Source organism: Colletes latitarsis, chromosome 11 (assembly GCF_051014445.1).
Source record: "Colletes latitarsis isolate SP2378_abdomen chromosome 11, iyColLati1, whole genome shotgun sequence".
NCBI classification, from domain to species: Eukaryota; Metazoa; Arthropoda; class Insecta; order Hymenoptera; family Colletidae; genus Colletes; species Colletes latitarsis.
Genome location: NC_135144.1, coordinates 11,855,486 through 11,882,833, shown reverse-complemented (window position 1 = coordinate 11,882,833; position 27,348 = coordinate 11,855,486). Strand labels below are relative to the sequence as shown.

Below are 27,348 nucleotides of genomic sequence, written 5' to 3'. Positions count from 1 at the left end.
GATATTCCGCGAGTGGAGATTGCATCGGCAGCTGGGCCGCCCATCGATCGTGAAACACGCGATTCGTTGCTTTATATTTCACACCTAACGGAAACGAATCACCTTTTCTTTATACGCTTGTTTCATTAACGATCCTCCCTGTTCTTCTACGTACATACTGAACACAAATTTTAGGGTGAATAATGTGGCAATTTCAGTTCTATACGACAATAAATACAATTAAATTCTTGGAGCAAATAAATCTTTTACGGAAACTATAATTTTAATCAACAACCGAAGACATTTAATCGGGCAAAATGTATTGCAGATACTGGACAAAATTCATGAATATTACTATTATTTTAAAATACTATCAAATATTATATATTTAAATACAGTAAAATTCCGATTATACGGCATATTCGGGAGTGGAGCATTGCCAGAAAATCAAATATGTCGGATAATTGGAGTATATCTACATACGAAGTGATAAAAATGAGGAATTGGACCACTTTTATGGGGTTTTTCTCATTTTACGGGTTGAAGGAACAACTTTTCCAAAATTCTTAGATTTTTTAAATATTCTTCACAAAAATACGTGTCGATTGCATTTTGAAACTTTAAAATCCTCCAATCGGTTCAGAAGTTATGATTTTTTAAACATACGCATGAAATTTCAGGGAAACATATCAACGTCTAGTCAGACATTACATTTTCGGTAAGGAATTTTTTTCTCGAAAGTGGGTCGGATTTCGAGAGTATGTCTATTCACAAACAATAATTATAATTGACTCCTGCATCTAAAAATATTTTTTTTAGTATGATTCGAAGCTTTTTAATTTTGTCGAAAAATTTCACACCTTCGCGAATTTTTTTCTAGAAAGTGGACAGGATTTCGGGAGTATGTGTAATGACCAAAAATAATTGTAATTGACCACTGTAACTGAAAATAATTTTTTTAGAATGATTTCAAATTTTTTAATTTAATTTTTTAATAACTTTTTAACGAAGCCTCAGTCAAGAAATTAATATTCTTGACTTTCGTCTTATTTTGGCCTCTAGAATCTCCCATTAACAATTTTTCCAGCGGTGGCCGAACATCCTGCATGTGACGTACGATTTTGGCTGTGACTCAGTGTTATGTCACCGCTGGATTCATGCGGCTGTGATTTGTTTGTTTGTTTGTGTGAGATGCAATCCGTAACATTTATCGAAGCATAGTCGTTGTAAATATGCCGGTTATCCGGAATGTCCGGATAACCGGGTGCCGGATAATCGAAACCCTACTATAGAATATTGCCCAAACGTCAAAGGCCGTAACAGATAAATCACCCGGTGTTAAACAAGCTCCTAATCAGCGAACAGAGTAATTAATTACGTAGCAATTCCGTTTCTGAACTTTAACGAAACTTGCCTCAGCAATTTCGACATCATAGCAAGCCTCGTTAACTACGAGAGATTAGTCGAAAGTAATTTGCTTGTCGCTTGTTCGTGCCATTTTAAAACCGCCAATTACCGTAAATCCAGCGTTAACCAATAATATTGATACCAAATAAAAATTAAAACACGTAGGAAGCGAGTGTGATTGCTGCTCGCGGGGAAGTTAAAAGAAAATAAAAAACGATCCAACCAACGAAATCAGACTTTGTTAACGATACCTCGCGCAGGAGGAAACGAAAAGCTTCGTTACTATAGTGCTTTTATTTCGAGAAACGGTGAATAGTATATAAGATTACGAGAATACACTGAATTGGAAAGAACTTTTAAATAATTTCTCGGTCTGGGCTGCCGGGAAGTTGCCTTCTACGACATGAAAATTCATTAGAACGGACTTCCGGGTTTCCCGAAAAGAACAAAATTGTTAGTGTGAGGGGAAGGTTAAAAGTCGTGGGAAATAAACGTATCGCGAGTAATTTTATGCGAGCCAGGATTATGTTAAACTAATCCGTAGCAATGCAATCAAAAAGAAGCAAGATAAAAGAAGAGCGTAATTCGTCTGGGCTAACATGATTCGCTAATTTTACGCAACGAGAAGCTCCTGCTCGGTTCGCGTCCTGTGTAATACATGGAGGGTTTCTAGGAAGGCACGTCGCAAATTAGAATGGACGCGGACCAACCGAAAGACTTGTAATTATCACTCATCCACGTACAGTGTCGCCATTTAACAAGAAATATTTTTTGTAGATGCACTTGGGGCGATATAGTCACATTTCAGTTTAGTTTAAAAATTGAAAAAATTGAATAAGTTACTTTTATAAACATAAAATATGTCAATAATTATCTCACTATTATTTATTTATATATTACAATATAGTTATTTATATATTACAATATAATTTATTTATATATTATTGCACTACAGTTTGCAATACTTTCGTGTTACTGCACCGTATTTATTTTTGTCTATTTCATTGAAATTACCCTACTTTGTATGCAGGGTGTTCGGCCAACCCTGGGAAAAATTTTAATGTGGAGATTCTAGAGGCCAAAATAAGACGAAAATCAAGGATACTAATTTGTTGATGGAGGTTTCGTTAAAAAATTATAGAAACATTTTCATACAGTATATTTTCAGTAAAGAATTTTTTTCTCGAAAGTATGTAGGATTTTGGGTGTATGTGTATTTACCAGAAATGAATGAAATTGGCCCCTGCAACCGAAAATAATTTTTTCATCGAAAAATTTAGGAACCCACCCCCTGTAGATTCTTCTTAAAAATTCGATTTTTATTTTTAATAAATTTGTTTGCCGCTGTACGGAAAAGTTGTTTAATACTTTTTTGTAGGTATCCATGGACTCTACTTCAGAAAAAAGTTTCAATGTGATCCATTCACTATTGTAGGAGTTATGGCTGTTTGAATATTGGACTATTTTTATGTGGGTTTTCTTACTTTACGGGGTCAAGGAACAATTTTTTCAATATTGTTAGAATTTCTACATATTCTCCACTGAAATACGCGTTGTTTGCATTTTGAAAAATTAAAATCCTCCAATCCGTTCAGAAATTATGATTCAGGGAAACATGTCAACGTCTAGTTAGACATTATATTTTCGGTAAGGAATTTTTTTCTCGAAACTGCGTAGGATTTCGGTGGTATGTATAATGACCAAAAATGATTGTAATCAACTCCTACAACTGAAAATAATTTTTTTTATAACAATTTGAAAATTTTAATTTAATTTTTCAATAACTTTTTAGCGAAACCTAAATCAAGAAATTGATATTCTTGATTTTCGTGTTATTTTGGCCTCTAGAATCTCCCATTAACATTTTTCCCAAGGGTCGCCAAACACCCTGTATACCAAGTCACATTCGAAAATTACAAAATCACAATTCACTGGTCATACAATTTATATTCGTTTTATTTCAAGTTTAGAATGACGATATACGGTTATTTGTCCACCATTCGTTCTCACGCTTCATTTGTATATCTTTACGTGTTCGATAAATTAATATTCCAAAGTTAAATACTGCGTATTGCTGTCGGTGTCAAACAATTTGTTTGCATTAGCAAAAGTTCTCGATTAATACAGTTTGTGAGAAGCTCTGAATTTTTGATTTCCACTCCGGGTTATGGACGTGATGTCTTTCTCGTAGTTAAAACGAGTATGGAAATAATAAACTTAAATTGATAGTAAGTCCCCAGGCATAGAAGTTTACAAGATAACACGCTATAGCATCGACCCTGATGGGGATGCTAGTAATTTGCTGCTATAACACGCGGCAGGATGCAAATTTAAAAGCATGATTGACGCGAAGTAGTATCAGCGATACGAGTTTCATCATTAGACCTCGAAATTTACGCTTAAATAGATACGGGACACTCCGTGACAAATCAATAATCAGAATCGGGACAATGACTACTCTGATTAACAGAAAACAATCCCATCGAGCATTGGGCCGCACGTATATATTAATCTTAAGGTTGTGCTGGTGCTCACCTCTTCCAATTATAGTTCCGTCGTCCAAGTTGAAGGCGCATGAATATTTAATGCCGGAATAAACGCGTCAGAGCGAAAAATGTCCACTTTCCAAAGATAGAATAATCGTTGTCGTTAAATGTTGGTCTATTTAAGAACAAGCGAACCCATAGTTTCATTGATTCATTTTTTATTGCACGATCGGTCGTACCGTTTTAATTCATTTGATAAAAACACGTGCACTGTGATTGTTAATATTTTTGGAAACTTTATAAAGTGTCCTCGTTGCAAATGAATAATTCTTCTCGTGCAATAGACTTTGAAATTTGAAAGGAATAGATATTGTATCCGAACGATTCTGTAAACGAAATTTATAAACAATTACTACCCAAGCAATCGAATCGTGTCGGAACGTTGTTCCTCGTTAGAAAGTATTTACGAAAAATCAAAGTCATTTTAATATACTCGACGTTCTTACTTTAATCTGATTTAACCGGAGCAACGTTATGTATTTTATTACGTGTTTAATTAACCGGCGCACTCGCTCCGAGCAAGTGGCTGAAATAATTTGAACACGGGGACGATTGTTTCTCGAGGAATTAATTTAAATATCGCTTTTCGTGTTTAATTAGTCGGGTTTAAATATAACTTTCTTTTTTACGAAATTTCGCCGACATCGTTTAACGTATACAGAAAATTATCGACAAAGATTTCCAATTTTAGGATCACCTTGTATAATATTTAATTTGATCGCGTCATCGAATGTTCCAGCATTTTCCAAAGGCTTATTAAGCGCCTGGAAGTATTTAAGGACATTGTTTTAAATGTTTAACAAAAAGAAACTGCTAAATCACGTTTTTCGTTTTTCCCTTCTGTTTTTTGCTCGTCCAATGTTTCTTTTGGAAAGGTTCTTTTTGTTTTCTTTGACTAGTTTCGCTTTGTTTCGTTGTTTCTGTTTCCTACTATTGTACTGAAAAGTCAATTGAACGAAAGCTTGCTTAAAGTGAGTCGAAATTACAGGTTATTCGATGATTGACTGAAGTGTGTGTGACAGTGACAGCGAGTGTATCGTGAACTGACGAATAATGTGTGGGCTCCATTGTATATAGAAGAGCGATTAAAATGATTTAACAGAAACAAGTGGGTTTATTAAAATTTGTGATTCATAATTTTTACGTCAGAATTGGGCATTTTTAACTATATTTTGAACGATTACTGCTTGAAATGAATGAAATTTCATTTGTTTCGATAGTCTGGTGGCCATTATTTAGCTAGACTAACGCAATTTCGATTGGAATTAAACGAGCTGTCCGGAAATTTTGATATACACTCAACGGGAGGTACTTTATTTTATGATTGCAACTTTATAATTATTATTTCAATGACTATGAGATTCTCCTTATTATTTGTGACGAATCGGTGTAATGTCAGACAATGAATCCATTAAATTTTTATACTTTTCTTTCGCTAGTTACCTTGAAATGGTAAATAATGGTAAATAAAACAATTAAAGTGTAAAGAACTTTGTATTTATATGACCGCGGAAGACTTCTAGCAGTTATTTATTGGTTTATTAATTACAGACGCAGTTATTCTGTCATCTAAAATTTTATTGCAAGAATCTAAATTATCGTTCGGTTTTTATTCGGCTTCGAGATAAATTGATTCCGATAAGAGTGCCCCAGAAATCACAGTATAACCGGTGATCGAGATAAATTTCAGGAAAATCGTTGAATTTGCGCGATACTCGGAACACAAACTTGTTTAAAGTGGGACAGCTATTAAAGACGACAGAGATCCGACATTATCGTGAAATTTTAAAGAATAAGAACTCCGTTCTTCACGGATGTGGCCACGTAACGGGAAAGGCAAAGGGTGCCTTCCGGCGAAAGGATTGCGGGAGACAGCGTGGCACTTATCTCAGAACCGCTACATCGAAAATACATTTCGTTCTTTTAAAAAGTGAAATTTCTAACTTATAAGAATATAACAACTTTGTTATTTTCTGTCAACAGTTTCCCCTTCTTTGTAACGCTAACGCGAGCACATCTGGTCCAATATGGATACACAGTAGACAACCTTTCCACAAAAACGCTACGATTTTCGATTAACATGCCATGTATTTTGATAATGCTGATTAAGAAGTACTAGAAAGTAGAAAGAACCAAATCTATAGAATTTAAAAATATTCTATTTCTGTCGTATGCAAAACAATGCAATTCATAATTCTACAGTGGATCTTGAAAAAAATCGATTTACAAAAAAATATATATTTACAAAAGCTTACTATTATTAATTATGAATGATAGAATGAAACTTTATTACTCTTTGTTTCTTTATTTTTGATTTTGGTTGCTTCTGTTAATTAATTATGAATGGATATGGTTTAATGTTTATTATAATCGTTCAGCTGTAATTTTTTCTGGTCTAATGGTCGATAATCGTAAATTCGTGAATTTTTTGCAGATGTTTTATTTAATATAATTTTATTACGGCTAAAATTCCAAGAAACATTTATCCATGAGTATAGTTTGGTAAATATGTACAGGTACACTATGTTGAAGAGAAGCTTTCAAGCTGCGATTCACCTTTTTCTTCAGATTCAGGGTAATGCTTGCAAAACAGAAGCCACTTTGCGACAGGGAGGCGATAATCGAGAATGGTAAGTCTCGTTTTATGCAGCTTGGCAAAATGAAAATGCGAAAGATAGAGTCTAGTAAGAGTGGACTAACAAAAGGGAAATGGTAGAGCAGTTCTATTCAAAATTCCTTCTCAAAATGTGTTTGCTAGAAAATCAGAGACACGGAAGAAAATAAAATATTCGATCGTGATCAAGAAATAAACGAAGGATTTGTTAAAATAAATTGAATTATTGTCACAGACAATAATGACAGCCAAGGAAGTCATTTCTTTAAACTCTCGATAAAATATACAAAAATTCGAAATTCGTTTCTAATTCTTTAAATATAAATGAATATTCAAGGTAGGAATATCGTTAATTAAGAACGACAATTTTGTAAGTAATATTTCCAAGTCGATATTTTTTTCACGAACCGCAAGAAACGAATTAGGAGAGATGAAAGACCGATTGTCTGAATAAATGTAATTGATAATGACCAGATACTTTTAATGCTTAATAGCCTGCTATTATTATTAATATAGAAGTTATGCGATACTATTTCCCTTTATGATGTCTTGATATTTGCATAGCTGCCGTTATTGCGAATTAAAATGAATACGTACAAGGATTTTAATATTCAGGGAAAAAGTAAAACGAAACCACTTAGATCCAGTGAGTTAATTTTGCGTAAACTGACCTCACAACGAAATTAATTTGCATCGCAATGCAATGTGCCGACTTGGAAACGGTTTGAGTTCCTTAAAAAACCTGTTCCTTCCGTTTCAGAAAACTGAATACATTTCCACAGCGATCGTGTGCATTTTATTAATATCGCAATTTCTCATATTCGTGACATTTCAAATGCTTTTGTATTTTCTAAGGAAACTTTTAACTATTTGAGACACTGAGACACTAAGTATTTTCATCGTAACTCTTAGATTGTTGGAACGTGCAATTAATTAATATATATCTAATATATAATAAATATGTTATACAATATATATAGATCTATTTATCTTAAGATCTATATAAATTTATTAATATACAGGGTGTTCGACCACCCTTGAAAAAAATTTTAATGGGGGATTCTAGAGGCCCAAAATGAGACGAAAATCAAGAATACCAATTTGTTGATGGAGGTTTCGTTAAAAAGTTATAGAAACATTTCCATACAATATATTTTCAGTAAAGAATTTTTTTCTCGAAAGTATGTAGGATTTTGAAGGTTTGTGTATTCACCAAAAATGAATGAAATTGACCCCCGCAACCGAAGATAATTTTTTCAGAATGATTTGAAACTTTTAAATTTTCAGGGGTGAGAGACAGTTATGGTCAAACATTACATTTTCAGTAATGAATTTTTTTCTCCAAAATGCGCAGGATTTGGGGGGTATGTCTATTCACCAAAAATGATTGTAATTGACCCCTGCAACCGAAAATAATTTTTCCAGAACGATTTGAAATTTTTTAATTTAATTGTTAATAACTTTTTAACGAAGCCTCAAACGAAAAATTGATATTCTTGATTTTCATCTTACTTTGGCCTCTAGAATCTCCCATTAAAATTTTTCCCAGGGTTGGCCGAACACCCTGTATATTGGGAGTTTGATAATCTATATACATTTATGGATTTATCGAATATATAATTCATATGTTGACAGATAATCCACAAGTAATATATAATAAATTTATGATCTATAACTAATTATGAATGAAAAGTACATGAAAGTTTTCGAATGAATTTAATATTTTTATTTTTTATTCGCGAATAAAATCCGACTAATTCTGCATCGCAGTTTACGAATCCTCGTAGCTCTTTATCTGTCACGTGCGCATAGTATTCACGTATTCCGAAATCGTATTCAGGTAGATTGCATTGTGAACCGACATCGCGGTGCTTGTACGTTGAAGGCTGCATTCAAGGCAGTTATATAGATAAACCAATCATGATTTGGAGATGTACATGCGCGCACAGGTGTTCCGTCAGAGTAATTGCGCTTTAAAGTGAAATCGATGCAAATCGTTCACCGTTGTCCTTCTTTTAAATGAAATATAACTCGTATTTTTTATGTTGTTAATTTGTCCCAAAGTACCAAAAGACTATTCGACTTTCGTACGAAATAATTAAAAGTAGACATATTAAATTATTATAAACCATTCGAGAAGATTTTTCGTACATATTTAATTTTCAATCTACTTTCGAAGAGGATTTACTATGCTTTTTCGAATTATAAGCGTAAGTTTGTCAGATTTTAATCATCGCAAAACTCTTTTCATTTTTTTCCCTTCCAATCAGAACAACCATGCCTCACAAATAATAGATGCATATATGTAAAATGGCGTAGTATAGTTACTGGTACTGGTATAGTCGCACCCATGACCCGATTTTCAACAATTTTGTATCGATTTATTCGACCTCAGTATAATAGGACTGAAACTTCAATCTTCGCGAAAATTTAATAGTGGATTTCGAAACGATACACTGATAGACGTAAATAAAATTTCTGTATGGATGACTTTTGTATTTTCGCCTGTTTGTCTGAAGCATTGCATTCGTAAAATTTACAGGCCGATATTTGTTTGAAACTCGATCCATTACAATAATTTCAATATCAAAAGTTTTAAGAGAAATTTAAAGAACTTCGTAAGTTTATGAATTTATCACTTAATAAAGAATTATGACTTCGTGTAATTGTGAATTCCGACGAAATAAAAATAGTTGAATTCAATGAGGGAATATCTTAAGGATAATTTTATATATTTCCTATTTTAATATCAGGTGAAACTTATCTGCGAAAATATGCTGGAAAAAAAAAATTGAAATTCGTTAAGCAATTGGAACAGTTTTATATTTCTATCGAAAATAATATTCAATTACACGAAAGTGCTGATATTTCGTGATGTCGTGATTGTTGTTTTCACGTTTCTAAACCATAATCGCAGGCGCCGACGTGTTACGTGTGGTTTAACCCAAATAATGCATTAACGGAAATTATGCTGCGGAGTAGCTAGGTGTAATCAACACGAACGGGTCCGTGTTTACTTTGACACCCACTCGTGGATAATCACCTATTGCAGATTACCATAAAAGTGCAACGAAAACGATACGAAACAATTAGAATTCACTCTGTTGGCCACAATTATCTGCAGCTGCTGCTAGAAAAATTTTTAAACCATACTCCCGTGAATTAATTTCAGATTACATTAAGATTAGCTTTACTGTTTTCCTGTTACAAATAGATTCTGCTTATTTCTTTTAAAACAGACAACTGTAATAACAAAAAAAAAAAATTATAAGACAATTATGTTTTCGATTCAAAATAATTAAAGGGGATTGTTTGAAACTTATCGACAGTCCCTTGAAAACCTTTGTGTATTGGTCGCAATTTATCGTGGCGGATTTGACAGATTTTGAGTCCGAATAAATATCTGTAGCGACAGTGTATACAAAATTTGCATTTCAATTTTAATATTCATTCTTTACACGAATTTCTGCTGTTTTATTTGCAGGATTAAAAATTTCTATGCCTTCTTTATTCCAATATCGTACAATTTAAATATTTATAGGCAAATAGATTTCAATTTTTAAGTTAAACCTGGAAGACTTGGAGTGCCTCGATGTTTGCCAATATCGATTGCTATACAGTGCTGCGAGACAGTTATCCTCAAAGTGTTTCGGTCGAGAGTTGCTATTTGGTTTTTAATATTAGTTTTTCTTCGATTGGGCGGAACCCTCGCGAATCAAAATTTAAACGAGGCCCGATCGTTCATTTATCGACGTAAACAGATAGTAACGAACGCCTCCATTTTATCGCGACGTTTCGTGATAAACTATCATTCGTTATGTAATTTTAGGAATTATTTTTTATTATCATTTTTCTAATATGCTCTAAGCAAAATTGACAGTAACAGTTTTCCCCTTTTTACGTTCAAATCACAACTAATTTGCACACAGCTATCCTAGCACGCGGTCTCACTTTACACTTATTATTACGCGGTATTATCCCACTTCTGACATAATTTTACGAACAGTATGGTTAATAATTACGAACACCAATTAACGTAACGAAACTCTTACTGATACCTTCATTAACCCTTTGCACTCCACTGGCGCCGCTATGGCGACAAACATAATACGTACCATAGCTCGATGGAAGTTTCATTTACGATGACACAAATTGAATTTAGAAAATATATAAATAAAATTTAAATTATAGGTATACATGTTTGTGGAAAGAATATTGTTTTATTTCTAGAAATCACAAAATTTAATTTGGTATTGCTAATCGTTCGTATTATTAAACACTCTCGGAGTGCAAAGGATTAATATTATAGACTCTATTCTTTCTTCACACGCTTTCCTCGATCACACGCACATATACTATTTCTCACAGTAACAGTCATTGCAGTTAAGTGATTTACAGACGCGAAACAATTCAATGGTGCAACTAAGAAAAGAGTACTGAGGAATATAAACTACCCTTTCGTCTGATCCTCGTTTCCCATCAGGAGTTTTTATCATTCATCACAATTATTTATCGTCTTGGATAGCAGTTTCGACAAAAGTTAAACGCTTGGATTCTTGTCGTAGACGATTTAAATAAAAGCACACGATTTTTCTATTTCTGACGGAAGTTGTTGCGTTAGAACGGAGATTAGAATTCTCGCGAGACGACAGTAAGCGGTGCATAAATCACAATGCCAGTTGCTTTGTGCCACGGAAAACCAGTGTCTACGTTTTCAATTTGTTCGCGTCCATTTGCCGGAGGTTTTCACGCGAATTTCCTTACGTCAAAGTAAGGCGTTTTTCTTGTAACTTCATTTTTGCTGACACGTTTCACGACAATGTTCCCCTTTTTTTTTTTTTTTGTAGCGACGAACGTGAAATATCGACAGACAAAATTCTAAAGACGCGAAGCTTTGCTGCTGGAATATTTTGATGAAATAGCGTCGTCATAGTTTTTTAGATTTTCCTGGGGCAGGTTTGAAGTTTTTAAATTTTCCATTAATTTAATATCTGGTTCTTCGGATCTTTCAAATAAATATTAGTAAACACCAACGAAAATTGAATCATTAGAGTATAGTTTGTGTAATAAATGTTTCGAGTAGGGGTGATATTTACTTCAACTATTTCGTATTTCTCGTTCTTATAAATTTTATTCTTCGCGTTGAAATATTGCGTAATAAACTGTGTCCAATAGTGACAACAAAAATGCATCATCCAGGCCTCAAACAATTAGAGAAAAGGTAACAATCGTGAACGCTATGATATACGGAGAGGATAAAGCGGCTCGTAAAAAAATACTGTTGCCGCGAACAAAAAAATGTCGTTCGAGTAAAACCTGATCGATCATCGACCAGAGCCTTTGCCACGATTCTGACAAGAGTTCGAGTGGGACAGCTTGGCGATCGGTTGTTTTTTTGCAACAGATAAATGCAAACATTCTATCGGAAACAAAACTGAGTTGCAGAATAAAAGAATGGTAGGAAACAGAGAGCAATCAATACTTAATTTTAATCTTTTCCCTGTGAGTTGAAAATTTGGTTTAAATTTAGAAAAATATCATTTAGGAGTGATGTAATAAAATTTGCACGGATTTTGGCTCATTTGATAAATTTTTCAAGAACATACTCGGCTCATTACCCGCAATCACAAATGGAAACACCTATACAGGGTGTTCGGTCATCTCTGGGAAAAATTTTAATGGGAAATTCTAGAGGGCAAAATGAAACCAACATCAAGTATATTAATTTCTTGACTGAGGCTTTGTTAAAAAGTTATTGAAAAATTAAATTAAAAAATCTCAAATCATTTAAAAAAAATTATTTTTGGTTGCAGGGGTCAATTACAATCATTTTTGGTGAATAGATATACCCTCGAAATCCTGCGCAGTTTCGAGAAAAAAATTCCTTACCGAAAATGTAATGTCTGACCATACATGACATTTTTCCCTGAAATTTCACGCGTCTGTTTAAAAAATCATAACTTCTCAACCAATTAGAGGATTTTAATGTTTCAAAATGCAAACAACGCTTATTCTGGTGAAGAATATTTAGAAATTCTAAGAATTTTGGAAAAGTTGTTCCTTCACCCCGTAAAATGAAAGAAACCCCATAAAAGTGGTTCAATTTTCAAACGATCATAACTCCTACGAAAGTGAATATATTTCAATGAAATTTATTTATAAAGTAGAGCTCATGGATACCTACAAAAAAGTATTAGACAACTTTTCCGTACAGCGTCAAATAAATTTATTAAAAATCAAAAACGAGTTTTTAAGAAAAAAAGACAGGGGTTACCTGCTGGATAAAAAAAAAATTTCAAATCGTTCTGAAAAAATTATTTTCGTTTTTGGGGGTCAATTACAATCATTTTTGGTCAATAGACATATCCCTGAATTCCTGCTCTTTTTCGAGAAAAAAATTCAGTACAGGCGGAACTTTAAACGTTAATAACTTTTTAACGAAGCTTCAATCAACAAATTAGTATTCTTGATTTTCGTCCTATTTTGGCCTCTAGAATCTCCCATTACAATGTTTCTCAGGGATGGACGAACACCCTGTATATTAACTATGTAGCATAATCTTGTGAAATACCTCCTTGCAATACAACTTAGCTCAACTGCCTCAGAAGAAATAGTCAAAGTATTTATTAGCCACTTTGTATGCTATTGTGGAAGTCCAAAAGCAATTCTTACGGATCGATGCACTGTATAAGAAGTCTTTTGCAGAAACTTGCGAAATTTTTGCAAATTAAGTGACATGGGACGTTCGAATTCGAAAGAAGCAAGTTGTTATGTATATTTATAGAATACTTTTGATAGATTGTAATATATTTATCTGTCAACGGAATATTATTTCATTTTACAGAGAATAAGAGGCGCTGGGAAACAGACTAAAGGGAATATTAGTCTCTAAATATAAATGTTCGTAGTAAAAAACTAACATTGAAAATCCTTAAATTCTTAAATCCTCGATGTCAAGTTCCAATATTGGTTCTACTTGCTCGGAATTTGATGATGGTAGTAAGGTGTTTAGGTCTATTATGGTAAGGACAGCTCTTAGAGTAACCCATAAAATGTGGAAGTAACTGTTCGAGTGGAGAAAGGAGACGACACGTTTTAGCAACTCCCATAACTTCAGTTCGTCATAAACGATAATTTTACCGTGAGAAAAACCTCCTAATAAAACGTTAAATTATTATAGGCTCGACAAAAAATATCTTCAAATTGCTTTAACTTAGTTTTTTTATTTGAGTCGCTTCTAAAAGTGGCACGGGCAGTTGTATTTTATTTTAATCTTGAATCCACATTAAAATGCACGGTACATTCTGAACGGGTTTAAATTCATTTTTAATAGTCACATTTTCATCGAAATAGCCATTAAATAAATTGATAAGCATAAGAATTATAACAATTGTTTTTCGAATCACGAGATAAATATACGAAGAAACATTTATTTGAAGTTAATCGCACAATATCCATTTATTTATTATAGATATAAGAAAGAATATAAATTATATATTTACATTATTTAGTGTACGTACAATACTTTTAGTAATAGTAGCATCAATAGCTGATAATTGGATAATTTTTATTCGAATATGTGCTTTCTCACTTTGGATCGTTTAAAGAATGCATAGTTTAATTTTTTGAAAACGATCTAACCCCTTGTAACCATCAACGCGGCGTGTGGAATTTCAATTTACAGTTTCAGTCGCATGTACAATTAGCATGCGAAGTAATACGAAATCAATTTAATTCGAAATTCAATTCGCCAACGAAACGTTATACGCGACCGGGTTAAAACATCAAATACCAATACCACCACGAGGATTTGCATATTCGCCTTATTCCCATAGTTATATCTACGGTAATCCCATTATAATCGATTTCGCGGATCATATTTTTCCCCGGATCGGGTCGCCTAGTATTTTGTTGCCTAACGATCGTCTGTACGCATAGTGGCTAAAATATTTGTAGAAATCGTTTGCAGACATATCGAAAAGCCTAACACCATTTTACAAGCTTTAATTGCTTATATCTCGAAAACGAAGCCACAGTTTACTCTTCTATTTCTCTCCGAGCGATGAATTTTCACGTTTCGCGTGAAAAATTCGACGCGTGAAATTGGCTATAATTCGAGTACCGTGGAAATGCTTGTGGTATCGAGTAAACATGCAAATTACTTCTGTCATATTGTTATTTGACATAGTTATCTGGTATAGTATCCACAGAAGAACAAGTTGAAACAGGGATATAAGGAAATGTTTACGACACAGTATTTGCATGATCGAATCAGAACGGGACATAAGAAGACTCTTTACTCTTTGAAGCGTTACTGCGAGTTTCCATGGCGAAGTTACAGATTTCAAAGTTGTAAAGTATCTCTAACATTTCCAATGTAATTTTCATTTTGGCGTTTCTTCCCAGGTCTCGATCGTTCGATGGATCTCGATTTATTCGCCTTGTCTCGGTTTACATTACACTGGTTAATCGAAGTTCTACTCTACATATCTTGTAATCGAGCCCACTGTAATTACGGATGTCTGTGGACAAGTGTGGAATGCTTTGTACAATCTGCTGTACGATAGATCTTGATTGATTCTAAATAATGTACATGTACCTGTGGCGTCACCTCCCACGCTCGCCACCAGAAGGATCGCGATCTCACAAGCGTTCGACCGACCCCTCGGTTGCTATATACAGGGTGTTCGGCCACCCCTGGAAAAAATTTTAATGGGGGATTCTAGAGCTAAAAATAAGACGAAAATCAAGAATACCAATTTGTTGATGAAGGCTTCGTTAAACAGTTATTAACGTTTAAAGTTCCGACCGTACTGAATTTTTTTCTAGAAAGGGAGTAGGATTTCGGGAGTAGGTCTATTCACCAAAAATTATTGTAATTGACCCCCGCAACCGAAAATAATTTTTCCAGAACGATTTGAAACTTTTTAATTTTGTCGACAAATTTCACACCTTCTCGAATTTTTTTCTCGAAAGTGGGTAGAATTTCAAGGGTGTTTCTAATGACCAAAAATGATTGTAATTGACCCCTGCAACTGAAAATAATTTTTTTAGAACGATTTGAAATTTTTTATTTTCGTCGAAAAATTTAGGCAGCTACCCCCTGTCGATTTTCCTTAAAAATTCCTTTTTCATTTTTAGTAATTTTATTTGACGCCCTACAGAAAAATTGTCTAATACTTTTTTGTAGGCACCCATGAGCTCTACTTCAGAAAAAAGTTTCATTGAAATATATTCACAATTGCAGGAGTTATGGCTGTTTGAAAATTGGACCATTTTTATGGGGTTTTTTTCATTTTGCGGGGTCAAGGACCAACTTTTCGAATATTTTTGCGATTTGTACATATTCTCCATCAAAATACGCGTAGTTTGCTTTTTTAAACATTAAAATCGTCCAATCCATTCAGAAGTTATGACGTTTTAAAGATTCGTATGAAAATTCGAGCAAACATTTCTGGCCAGAAATTATATTTTCGGTAAAGATTTTTTTTCTCGATAATGCGCAGGATTTCGAGGGTATGTCTATTCACCAAAAATGATTGTAATTGACCCCCGCAACCGAAAATAATTTTTCCAGAACGACCTGAATAACTTTTTTTTCGCCAAAAAATTTCAAACAATGTTGCTCCTTGCAGAATTTCATTGTATAATATTTTTTGTTTAAAATGATTCTGTGTACTAATTATACGCGATTAAAATTGTTTTTGATCACGAATTATAATTCGTTCTGAATAAGATTGAGAATATGTCAGTCGATGAAAATGAGATTATCTCATAATCAAATAAGGATATTAATGTTATAATGTCTGGTATATCGGGATATAACCGTAGAAAATTTATTGGAAATTCTTGACCATTGATAGTGACCAGTGTTTAATTACACATATTTAATTGCTCGTCGCTTTAATCGCGTATGATTAATATTACGTTATTAAGCGCACGCTGACGATTATTGGGTGCATTTAGTTTGCTTTGAAGTTCCATAATGATATTTCGATGAGACGTCCAACCAGATTGGCTGAAGGTTCGCTATAGGCACATATAGTATCTAACAAAGGTGGTTTCTGTCTCATATTGTGCGACGAAACTATTGTTGAATTTAAACGTACAAGTTTCGTGCGACTGAGAATCGGATATTTCGTGTACTTGCTTTAGGATGAAGAAGCTATATAACTGAAGAACCATGCTCGTTTAATATTTGCTCGAAAGCCAATTTCGAAGCAATAAGACAGGGATCTTCTTACAAGATTATTAATAGTGAGAAACGATTCTTTTGTTTGTAGTCGTAACGTATTATAGGATCTACCAAAGTAATTACTTTTCAAGTTGACACATATTTTCGAGTATAATTAATATTAAGACACCATTATCGTACGATAAGGAGTAAGGAATATTCTATGGTTCTGTTAGAACAGTTGTAGAGTCAACACGTGTTTAGAAAGCTCATCCGTGTTTGAGCGACTTGTATTGATGTTCATGGCAACGAGTAGTATCTAAAAGGAGTATTGAGGATCATCGTGAAGTGCTTCCTCAATCAGAAAGCTCCGCTGAATACGGTGGTGTAAAAACTCATCGTTGACTACAGAAGTGCACCCACAAATGAGCTCGAGAAGAAATCTGGGTCAAGAAATGAACTATGCAAAGGCGGTAAAAAATAAGCACTTCCCGAAAAAAAGGATCAAAGAAATAATCGTGGACGTTAAATAAGAGCAACTGCGTCAGAGAAATGTACAAAATAATCGATTCGACCGATGTCAAGCTCGTTTCGAGAACTCCAAACAACAGAATTTCAACCGATAACTTTGAGGCAAACATTCGAATTGTGTTTGCCTCGAATAACGCACGAAAGTATTTTGAGAAAATTCTCAAATTTCAGGCGAAGGAAAGGAGCCCAATTGTTCGACTTTCGTAAAATAAAATTTTGTCAGATTCATAAATCTGAAAAGTAGACTCATATTTATTATGAGCATGCATTACGGAGACTCAGTTTGTTCTTTATTTTGTACAATTGCGTTTCTTTTACTAGATTCATTCGTTCATCAAATTCTACAACTTTGTTTAAACGCCAGTAATAATTGCTAAGTGCTTAGAGACTTAAACTTATTACAGTTTTAGAAGGGCTTAGATAAGTTACATTCCCCCGCTTTCACAACGTTACTTGTTACCCTCATAACTCTCCACGAAAATTAATGAGAAGTAGGAATAAACGGAGGCGACCATCAAATCTCGAAAGTGCCTCAAACTGGGACGAAACTATGTAAACCACGGAATGTCTCCCTCCAAATAAACCAAGTTTTGCCAGAAACATTTATTCGAATAATGATCAACAAGGAAAGAAATGCTAAAATAAAACTCATAAAATCTTTGGAAAATGGAACTATACAGGGTGTTCGGCCACCCCTGGGAAAAATTTTAATGAAAGATTTTAGAGGCCAAAATAAGACGAAAATCAAGAATACTAATTTGTTGATTGAAACTTCGTTAAAAAGTTATTAAGAAAATTATTAATGAAATTTGTCCATCTACACGAATTTTTTTCTCGAAAGTGCGTAGGATTTCGGGGGTATGTCTATTCACCAAAAATGATTGTAATTGACCCCTACAACCAAAAATAATTTTTTTAGAACGATTCGAAATTTTTTAATTTCGCCGAAAAATTTAGGCACGTATTCGAATTTTTTTCTCGAAAGTGAATAGGATTTTCGGGTTATGTCTATTGACCAAAAATGATGGTAATTAATCCTTGCAGCTAAAAATAATTTTTTCAAAACGATCTGAAAAAATTTTCTTTCAGCGTAAAATTTCAGCAGCTACCCCCTGTCGATTTTTCTTAAAAATTCGTTTTTCATTTTTAGTAATTTTGTTTGACGATGTATGGAAATTTTGTCTAATACTTTTTTGTAGGTACCTATGAACACTACTTCAGAAAAAAATTTCATTGCAATATATTCACTATTGTAGGAGTTATGACCGTTTGAAAATTGGACCACTTTTATGGGGTTTTTCTCATTTTGCGGGGTCAAGGATCAACTTTTCGAATATTTTTAGAATTTTTACATATTCTACACTAAAATACGCGGCGTTTGGCTTTTTGAACATTAAAATCGTCCAATCCGTTCAGAAGTTATGACGTTTTAAAGATTCGCATGAAAATTTGGGCAGACATTTCTGGCCAGAAATTAGATTTTCGGTAAGGAATTTTTTTCTCGAAACTGAGTAGGATTTCAGGGGTATGTCTGTTGACCAAAAATGATTGTAATTGACCCCCGCAACCGAAAATAATTTTTCCAAAACGATTTGAAAAACTTTTTTTTCGCCAAAAAATTTCAGGGAAACATGTCAATGTATGGTCAGACATTACATTTTCGGTAAACAATTTTTTTCTCGAAAGTGCGTAGGATTTCGGGGGTATGTCTATTCACCAAAAATGATTGTAATTAACCTCCGCAACTGAAAATAATTTTTTCGTAATGATTTGAAATTTTTTAATTTTATATAATAATCAACAAATCAATCTACAAATTGGTATTCTTGATTTTCGTCTTATTTTGGTCTCTAGAATCTCCCATTCAAATTTTTCCCAGGGGTGGTCGAACACTCTGCATAGATGTTAAGGCAAGTTAAATAAAATTTAAAAAGAAACGATTGGGAAAAATGAATTAGTGGTACTTTTTTGGTCATTTTCGCACAATATTTCTAGTTTATTAATTTATTCCTTCATCTCAATTTAAGTATGCATAAAATCGCGACAGAAATGGTGTTAAACAGGTCTTTCCACGCGACTTTGTGCAAGTAGGTGACTGTTCTTGCAGAGAATAGACCTGTGAGACACGAGTGCTATACGTATACAGAGCTGTGCAATATTTCGCACACGTTTAGCCTTAAACAGTGTTTAAGTAGGACTGACGTTCTTAATTTTGCACGTGGGTGTACTATTCTCCTTCATCGATGAAAGGGGCTATCCAATATTTAAGGGCTCCCTTTCACACCTGCACTGCAGAATTTGTAATCTCGGATCCCAGTTGGGGACGCGTACACGGTGGACGAAATTTCTATGACACCATGATTTACGGCCGAAAGTTCATCTATTCTATAAATACGTGTTAGTGCGGGACGAAAACTTTGCAAACACTGCAGTATCATTAACGTGAAACAGTAGAAATAAATAAAACTCGCGTGTTCTCGCTTTAGAAACAGGAAGATTAAAACGCTGACCTGAGCAAGAACGAAATTCGTATGAAAACAGTATGTGTTTCTTAACAAGTTTCAAGCGACCAACGCTAAGTTTCAAGTGACCCATCCCAAGTTACGAAAGGTAAAAATCATCGACACGTTAAGTATCGTATTTTAAACAAATAATAATGCAGCTGCTAGTCAGCAAAACAACGAAAGATACAAGATACAAGATACAAGATTACAAGATAGTGTTCTCATAGAAATTTTTAAATTAACATTGCAATAGGTAGTCACTAATACTAAAAGAAACAGAACATTTGAAGCAATTTAAACATAACCGTGCTAATTTTATACTTTTCCTAAATTGTTTCTTAGAGTTTCTTTAATTTTATTAGAAAAATTCTTGGTATTTTTATTCGAACACAAGATAATGTTCTCATAGAAATTTTTAAATTAACATTGCAATAGGTAGTCACTAATACTAAAAGAAACAGAACATTTGGAGCAATTTAAACATAACCGTGCTAATTTTATACTTTTCCTAAATTGTTTCTTAAAGTTTCTTTAATTTTATTAAAAAAATTCTTGGTATTTTTATTCGAACACAAGATAATGTTCTCATAGAAATTTTTAAATTAACATTACGATAGATAGTCACTAATACTAAAAGAAACAGAACATTTGAAGCAAATTAAACATAACCGTGCCAATTTTATACTTTTCCTAAATTGTTTCTTAGAGTTTCTTTAATTTTATTAGAAAAATTCTTGGCATTTTTATTCGAACACAAGATAATGTTCTCATAGAAATTTTTAAATTAACATTACGATAGATAGTCACTAATACTAAAAGAAACAGAACATTTGAAGCAAATTAAACATAACCGTGCCAATTTTATACTTTTCCTAAATTGTTTCTTAGAGTTTCTTTAATTTTATTAGAAAAATTCTTGGCATTTTTATTCGAACACAAGATAATGTTCTCATAGAAATTTTTAAATTAACATTGCAATAGGTAGTCACTGATACTAAAAGAAACAGAACATTTGGAGCAATTTAAACATAACCGTGCTAATTTTATACTTTTCTTAAATTGTTTTTTAGAGTTTCTTTAATTTTATTAGAAAAATTCTTGGCATTTTTATTCGAACACAAGATAATGTTCTCATAGAAATTTTTAAATTAACATTACGATAGATAGTCACTAATACTAAAAGAAACAGAACATTTGGAGCAATTTAAACATAACCGTGCTAATTTTATACTTTTCTTAAATTGTTTTTTAGAGTTTCTTTAATTTTATTCTAAAAATTTTTGGCATTTTTATTCGAATTAGTTCTCATAGAATATTCATCCACCGTAGTCGTAGTTCTGTCAAAAATTCGAATCTCATTTTCTATTTTTAGCAAGGATGTCGAATTTTTTTTCCAGTTCCTTTTGTTTCGCGCGAGGTTCGATGGCGTCGGCGTCAACGAGCATGGTAAGTGTGCCGCGACGCATTTCTGTTTTTTTTTTCCTTTTTTTTCCTTTAACAAATAAAATTCAGAGGGTTGCGGTGGAGTGATAGCTCTTCGTTTTATCCATGGACGCGACGAGAGAAAAATGCTTTGAAATATAAAGCATAATAATGACCGAAATTCCACCCCGAAAAGAGATTCTTTGTCTAAATTAATGCTGACCGTTTCATGCGCGTGGAATTTTCACGAGTTTGCGTTTATCAGTGCAATTCAATAACTTTAAGATAATTAATATTATAATTAACATCCTACTATAGAAAATTATACGTATAATGTATTTAATAAATAATATTCAAAGTTTCCTTTTTACAAGAGGAAAGTAGCATTTTCATTTACATTTATAATGAACAATAAATTTCATATTTATTAATTGGAATTATATATTTATATATCAATTATTAAATATGTCGTGTGTATATTTTAGTAGAATGGTTTTGTTGAAATTTTTCAATTTCTTGGTAAACTGATCACGATAGTGTTTCAGAAGTTAAGTGGTTAATCAGCCGAGTATCGTGGATACAATCAATTCATAGGAATTACCGCCGTGATGGAAATTAACGAGCAAGGGAGGAAAATAGCTAACCCGAATATTAAACATTTTAAGAGCTTCTCTCGATCAAATTTATTCTGATATCCCTCAATTTATCAACCTTCCACAAATTTTATTATCAATTGAAAATGGAAAATTTATTAAAAATTTCGCGCAGTTTCGACCATTAGCTCTTTTACAGGTTTGTTTATCAATTAAATTCAATGTATCAAATTTATCAGTTTTGTTAAGGTTCTAAGTATGTAAAAACAGAGATATTTTAGTTATTTTGCAATATTCCAAATTTAAGTAACGTTATTTACAATTTTACAAGTGTTAAGGTTCTTCCCACCCACGCCAAGTTTCGAAAGGCAAAAATCATCGATGCGTTGAGTATCTTACTTTAAAAAAATAACGAATAATAATACAACTGACGCGATTGTCTGTATCTGTATAAAGTGTACAATAAACATTACTATAAAAATTTCAGCCACTTTTATACGAGACAGCCGCGTCTCCAGCGAATACTGCTACGTTCAGTTATCCGGGATCGATCATTTCTCTTCTAGAAAGTATCGAAATTTACGATTACCGCGATTTTGATCGCCAAACAAAAGACTAAAAAAATTTTGTCAAGGTCAATTTTCGAAGACTTTTCCGACAGGTTTGTACAGACCCGTGTCTTCCTTTGACAATTCCAAAAATTGGCTTTATCCGTTTCCCTTGTACGATTTATTATATCGTCTTTTGGTCAGTTCATTTTCCAGTTAGCCCCCACTCCTCGCGACGGTGTCCCCCGGTTTCTCTCGAAAAGCAATTTAATTAGAGCTCGTTCGGGAAAGAAAAAAAAAAAAATGATCCCTCGGTAGTAATCGAATCCCAAGAGCAAAGACAAGTTATCGCTATCGACAACTACGATTGCCATTGGACGATTGAATTCCGTGCACTTGGAATACCAATAATCGCTAACTGCCCCGATTTATTAACTTCATCCGGTATTTTCTGAGCAGCTACGGGACGAACGATGAGGTCGTTCGTTCGAAAACTAATAACGAACCGGTTGATATCCAGTTTGGTAGCTAGTGTCGGGAAGAAGACAGAATCGTTTAACGAAGGAATGGAAAACTCATTCGGAATTAATCTCTCGCGTATTTAAGCCTCGTGCCGTTGAAAAAATTGCTAGCTTTAGTGGAAATTGCACCCTATAAACGTCGCGCGAGGAAATAAATTCTGGTCAATCCTCGGAGAATAAACGTGAAGACTTCCTCGTCTTGCATTTTTATGCTCGTGAATGAATTAAGTCCGTCGGAGAATATATTATCTATCTTCTTCGAGCTACGACCGCATTATGGCTTCACATCTTATTAGAGCATTGAGCTTAAATTCTACCATTCGTTAATATTCAATTTACGATAGTTACTTCGATTTGGTATAATTTATTCGCGACATTTTTGCAAAGAAACCGTAACACCTTTTACGGTCAAATTTATTAATTAAAATTTTTAATTTTTCCAGCCACATATGCGTTATAATATTCGTGAGACCTTATTCAGACTGCCATAAATCAGCGAGAGAAAAACGTACGCGAACTTTCGAGGAGTCATTGTACAAAAGAAGCTTTGTTCTCCATACTGATTGTGGTTTTAAGTCCGTAAGAAAATTATTAAACTTTTGGGAGCCTCTTAAATTTGAAACATTTGTTACAGTAAATCAGACTCGTTTGGTATTGACTTTTCTGTAAGTGTACATTTCATTTTGGTGCAATTTCGTGGATCGTGGTTTTTTTAACTTTCATTGGGAAATTTTTTCAATGAAACTGTGACACCTTTTACGGGTAAAAAATTTTGAATTTTTTGAGCCAGAGATAGGAGAGTGCAGCCAGAGTACGAGTATGAGTTACAATATTCGTGGGACCTTATTCAGACTGCCATAAATCAGCGAGAGAATATCGTTCCCAAACTTTCGAAGAGTCATTGTAAAAAAGAAGCTTTGTCCTCCATACTGATTGTGGTTTTAAGTCTGTACGAAAATTATTAAACTTTTGGGAGCTACTTAAATTTGAAACATTTGTTACAGTAAATCAGTCTCGTTTGGTATTGACTTTTCTGTTTGTGCACAATTCTATCTTGGAAACATAAAATAGAAATTTTATTGTGGGTCGTTGGAGAGTTAATCTTCGACTACGGGGCAAAAGTGGAAAATCGCCGATTCAAAGTCGGATTAAATTTGCATAAACTCGAATCTGGTGATGTTTTAAGTTCAGCTTTGGGATTAAGTGCTTTGCTGAATTCCGTGCGTTCCTACGGGATGTGATTTTTGTTCGATAATTGTTCTCTCAATGAATCGATGAACCGAATCGTTTATAGTTATTAAGCTGGCACAACATTATATCGTGACATTCGATTAGAAACGTGAATATAAAGCGATCCCCTTCGTCTGACCTATCCTCGTTATATAATAATATCTTTTGTTGTCGATTATCGGTTGTCGATGAATGTAACATGATTCTAAGAGTTGGCATTTAAGATTACTCGACGGTTCCAACAATAAAATCGTCTATTATTCTCGTTCGAACTCCCGAAATAGATCACGTCAAAGTTCAGTTAAACTATTATCAACTATGCATTACAACGACGTACAAATCAGAATTCCTACGTCCCTGAATCTCCAAAGATCGTAAACTTCACCGTTTATTTATAAAAGTTATTTTAGAATAGTACACCAATGATAGCAGTTTTTTTAATGAATGCCAATTAGCTGTAGATTGATATCTGGCATTATATTGGGAATATACGAGATCTCTCTATAGAACTGGTTCTCCTTCATTTCGAGAAAGTGTTATTTGAAATCTATAATATATCTGTAATATAAAAACCTACAATATGAATGTATTGTACATTTCAAAGAACACTTATTCCAAATGAAGGAGAACTATCCTATATATTGTAGATTTTAAGTAATATTTTTTCCAAATGAAGAAGAACTAGTTCTATAGAGAGATCTCTAATCCTAGACACGACACGATGCAAAAAAGGAATGGAATCGGATATGGACCGTTGCCAAAAGAACAAGAACTCCCAATATAATGCCAGATATCAATCAACCGGTGCCTCTCTGCAAGATTAACTACGAATACTTTAAAAAAGAAAATGGATCCTTTGTACAATTTCAAAGGTAAATGAAAATAGCTCGCAGTGGACGATCCTACTGTAAAAATCAGGTTTGGAAATTCAAATGACGTTTACAATGTTTTCTAATTTAAAAAGATTCTGACAATTAATAGAAGAAATACAGCCGTGGAAAAATCCACGTAGTAAAATAAACGAATTTATGAACAGATATTGTTTCGTATTTCAAAATCAACGTCGTCGAGGAGTTACGATCGCATTCGAGGGCGTTCGGATATTTAATTCCGCGAACGCGACTCCATTTTTCTGCCACTTTAGCTAGCAATCTCGTATTTAGGCGAGCGTACAGGTAAATCATGGATTATTTTCACAACAGCGACGAAACGTGACCATTCTTTCTGGACATACGGCGCTATAATCCAGTACAGTATCGCCATTTCTACGTACATCTTCGAAAACATAAACCAAAGTATACGTGTCCAGTTTAATAATGCACAGGCACCTGCGTCTTCTTCATAGTTTATCAAGAACCCCTCTCACTACGCGTCTAAAATTTTAACGCCAAGGTCTTTGTTTACCAGCTACAATGGCAAGAATTTATAATAATTTTCTTGGTACTTCTCGACTTAAACAAAATATATTACTAACTGTCATATCGTTACGATCAAAATAGAGAAAAGCTATGAGATATAGTTTGAAATGTTTGTAGTTGCCATTTAACGATTACAAGAGACTGAAATTTTATTTTCCACTTTGTTCAGATTGTTATAAATCTGTGAAAAGAAATCGTACGTGAACTTCTAAAGGTTCGATATCAAAAATAGGCTTCAATCGCCATTTCAGTTGTGGTTGAAGGGCCGCAAAAAAATTATTAAACTGTTGAACATTTTTTAGATCGAGTTCGTTTTGGAATTTTGAAATTTAGGTAGCAGTTTTTGCGACAACAGACAGTCTGCGAAGCTAGGAACGCGATTCAAGCTTACTTTAGCCGAAGCAAGTTTACTGAAAATCAAATTCTCGAACGGACGTGCCGGAGTCTCGAAAAGGGCTGACCCCCGGTACGGCCACTGCGAAATTGTTTCCGGAGGAGATTATTGCATCCTTGGTTTAATCGAGGTCCGTTACGTCGACGGACGTTTAAAATGCTTCGCTTTCGTGGTTGAACGCCATAGGAATAAATCAGGCGCATAGAGATGTTAGGAGAATTAATCGCGCGGACAATGGCTCAGCCAGGATTTCTGGAAAGCCTTAAATGCCACGGAATAATAAAATTCGTCTAAAATAAAAAATTAACGAGGTAAAAATGTGACTAGAATATTGAAAAATAATATGGTAAATATTGTGCAACTGATTCTTGATAAGAAAAATTTTTAAAATGTGCTCCAGATTGGATTGGATTTATAAATCTTACAGGAGTAAAATTTGATACCAAGCTTGAAGTTATTTTCATACCACGAACGAATAAATAATTTGAATATTCCTAAAGAATACAATTGTCTTGAAAATAATCAATTAACGAGGTAAAAATGTGACAAGAATATTGAAAAATAATATGGTAAATATTGTGCGACTGATTCTTGACAAGAGAAATTTGTAAAATGTGCTCTAGGTTGAAATTATTTTCGTACCACGAACAAGTAATTTGAATATTTCTATAAAACATAGAAATTGATTGATGAAATGTAATTTTCTCTGTACCTATTTTTAGAAGTTACGTTTTCTCGTATGAAGAATTTGTTCTTAATTCAAGCACGCACGTAACACAACTCCAGCACGGAATACCTCGGACGAACTTGACGTGTAAGAGTCTCGTTAACAATCTCTTGTTTCAAATACCTTACGTCTAGGTGGGAGCGTCGAGAATTCCGGTATGAGATATTGGATACGCGTTTGTACGTTTGTCGCATACCAACCGCAGCCTGGCAATCCTTAAAATCAGCAAACCATACAACGACACGTATTCCACGAAAATATTTTCTAAATAAATTCCACGGACCCCTCGGTACTCTCGATTCTCTGTGCGCGGGATCCTCCTAACTCGACCACATTCGATATTTCGTTCATTTTTTTAACGATAGGGTAAAAATTATTCAATGGTTATCGAAAATAGGGTTCTCCCAGCCTCGTTTATTTTTAACGATAGAACCAAATAAATTTATCAATAACTGTAACCTCCAATATCGTTTTGATGAGACACCAACACGGTAAAATGCTTATTTATCGAAATTACATTAACGATAGGGAAAAAATTATTCAATGGTTATCGAAAATAGGGTTCTCCGTGCCTCGTTTATTTTTAACGATAGAACCAAATAAATTTATCAATGACTGTAATCTCCAATATCGTTTTGATGAAAAACCAACACGGTAAAATACTTATTTATCGAAATTATAGACCTAAATTATTTTTCCTTGACTCCTTTCTCCGTTGTCAAAAATAGGCAAGGAGACTA

General features: G+C 33.7%; 1 protein-coding gene across 4 annotated transcripts in view; it reads left to right on the top strand.

Moving 5' to 3' along the window:
* The window catches only part of LOC143348023 (putative G-protein coupled receptor No18), a 69,720-nt gene that overhangs the window by 21,913 nt on the left and 20,459 nt on the right, over positions 1-27,348 (top strand). Inside the window, exon 1 of one of the 4 annotated variants that reach the window (XM_076777777.1) lies at positions 6,459-6,562. The exons of the other annotated variants lie outside the window; for them this stretch is intronic. The gene's annotated coding sequence lies outside the window, so the exon portion shown is untranslated. Of the gene's footprint in view, positions 1-6,458; positions 6,563-27,348 lie in introns of those variants that run through there. 4 annotated transcript variants of the gene reach the window in all.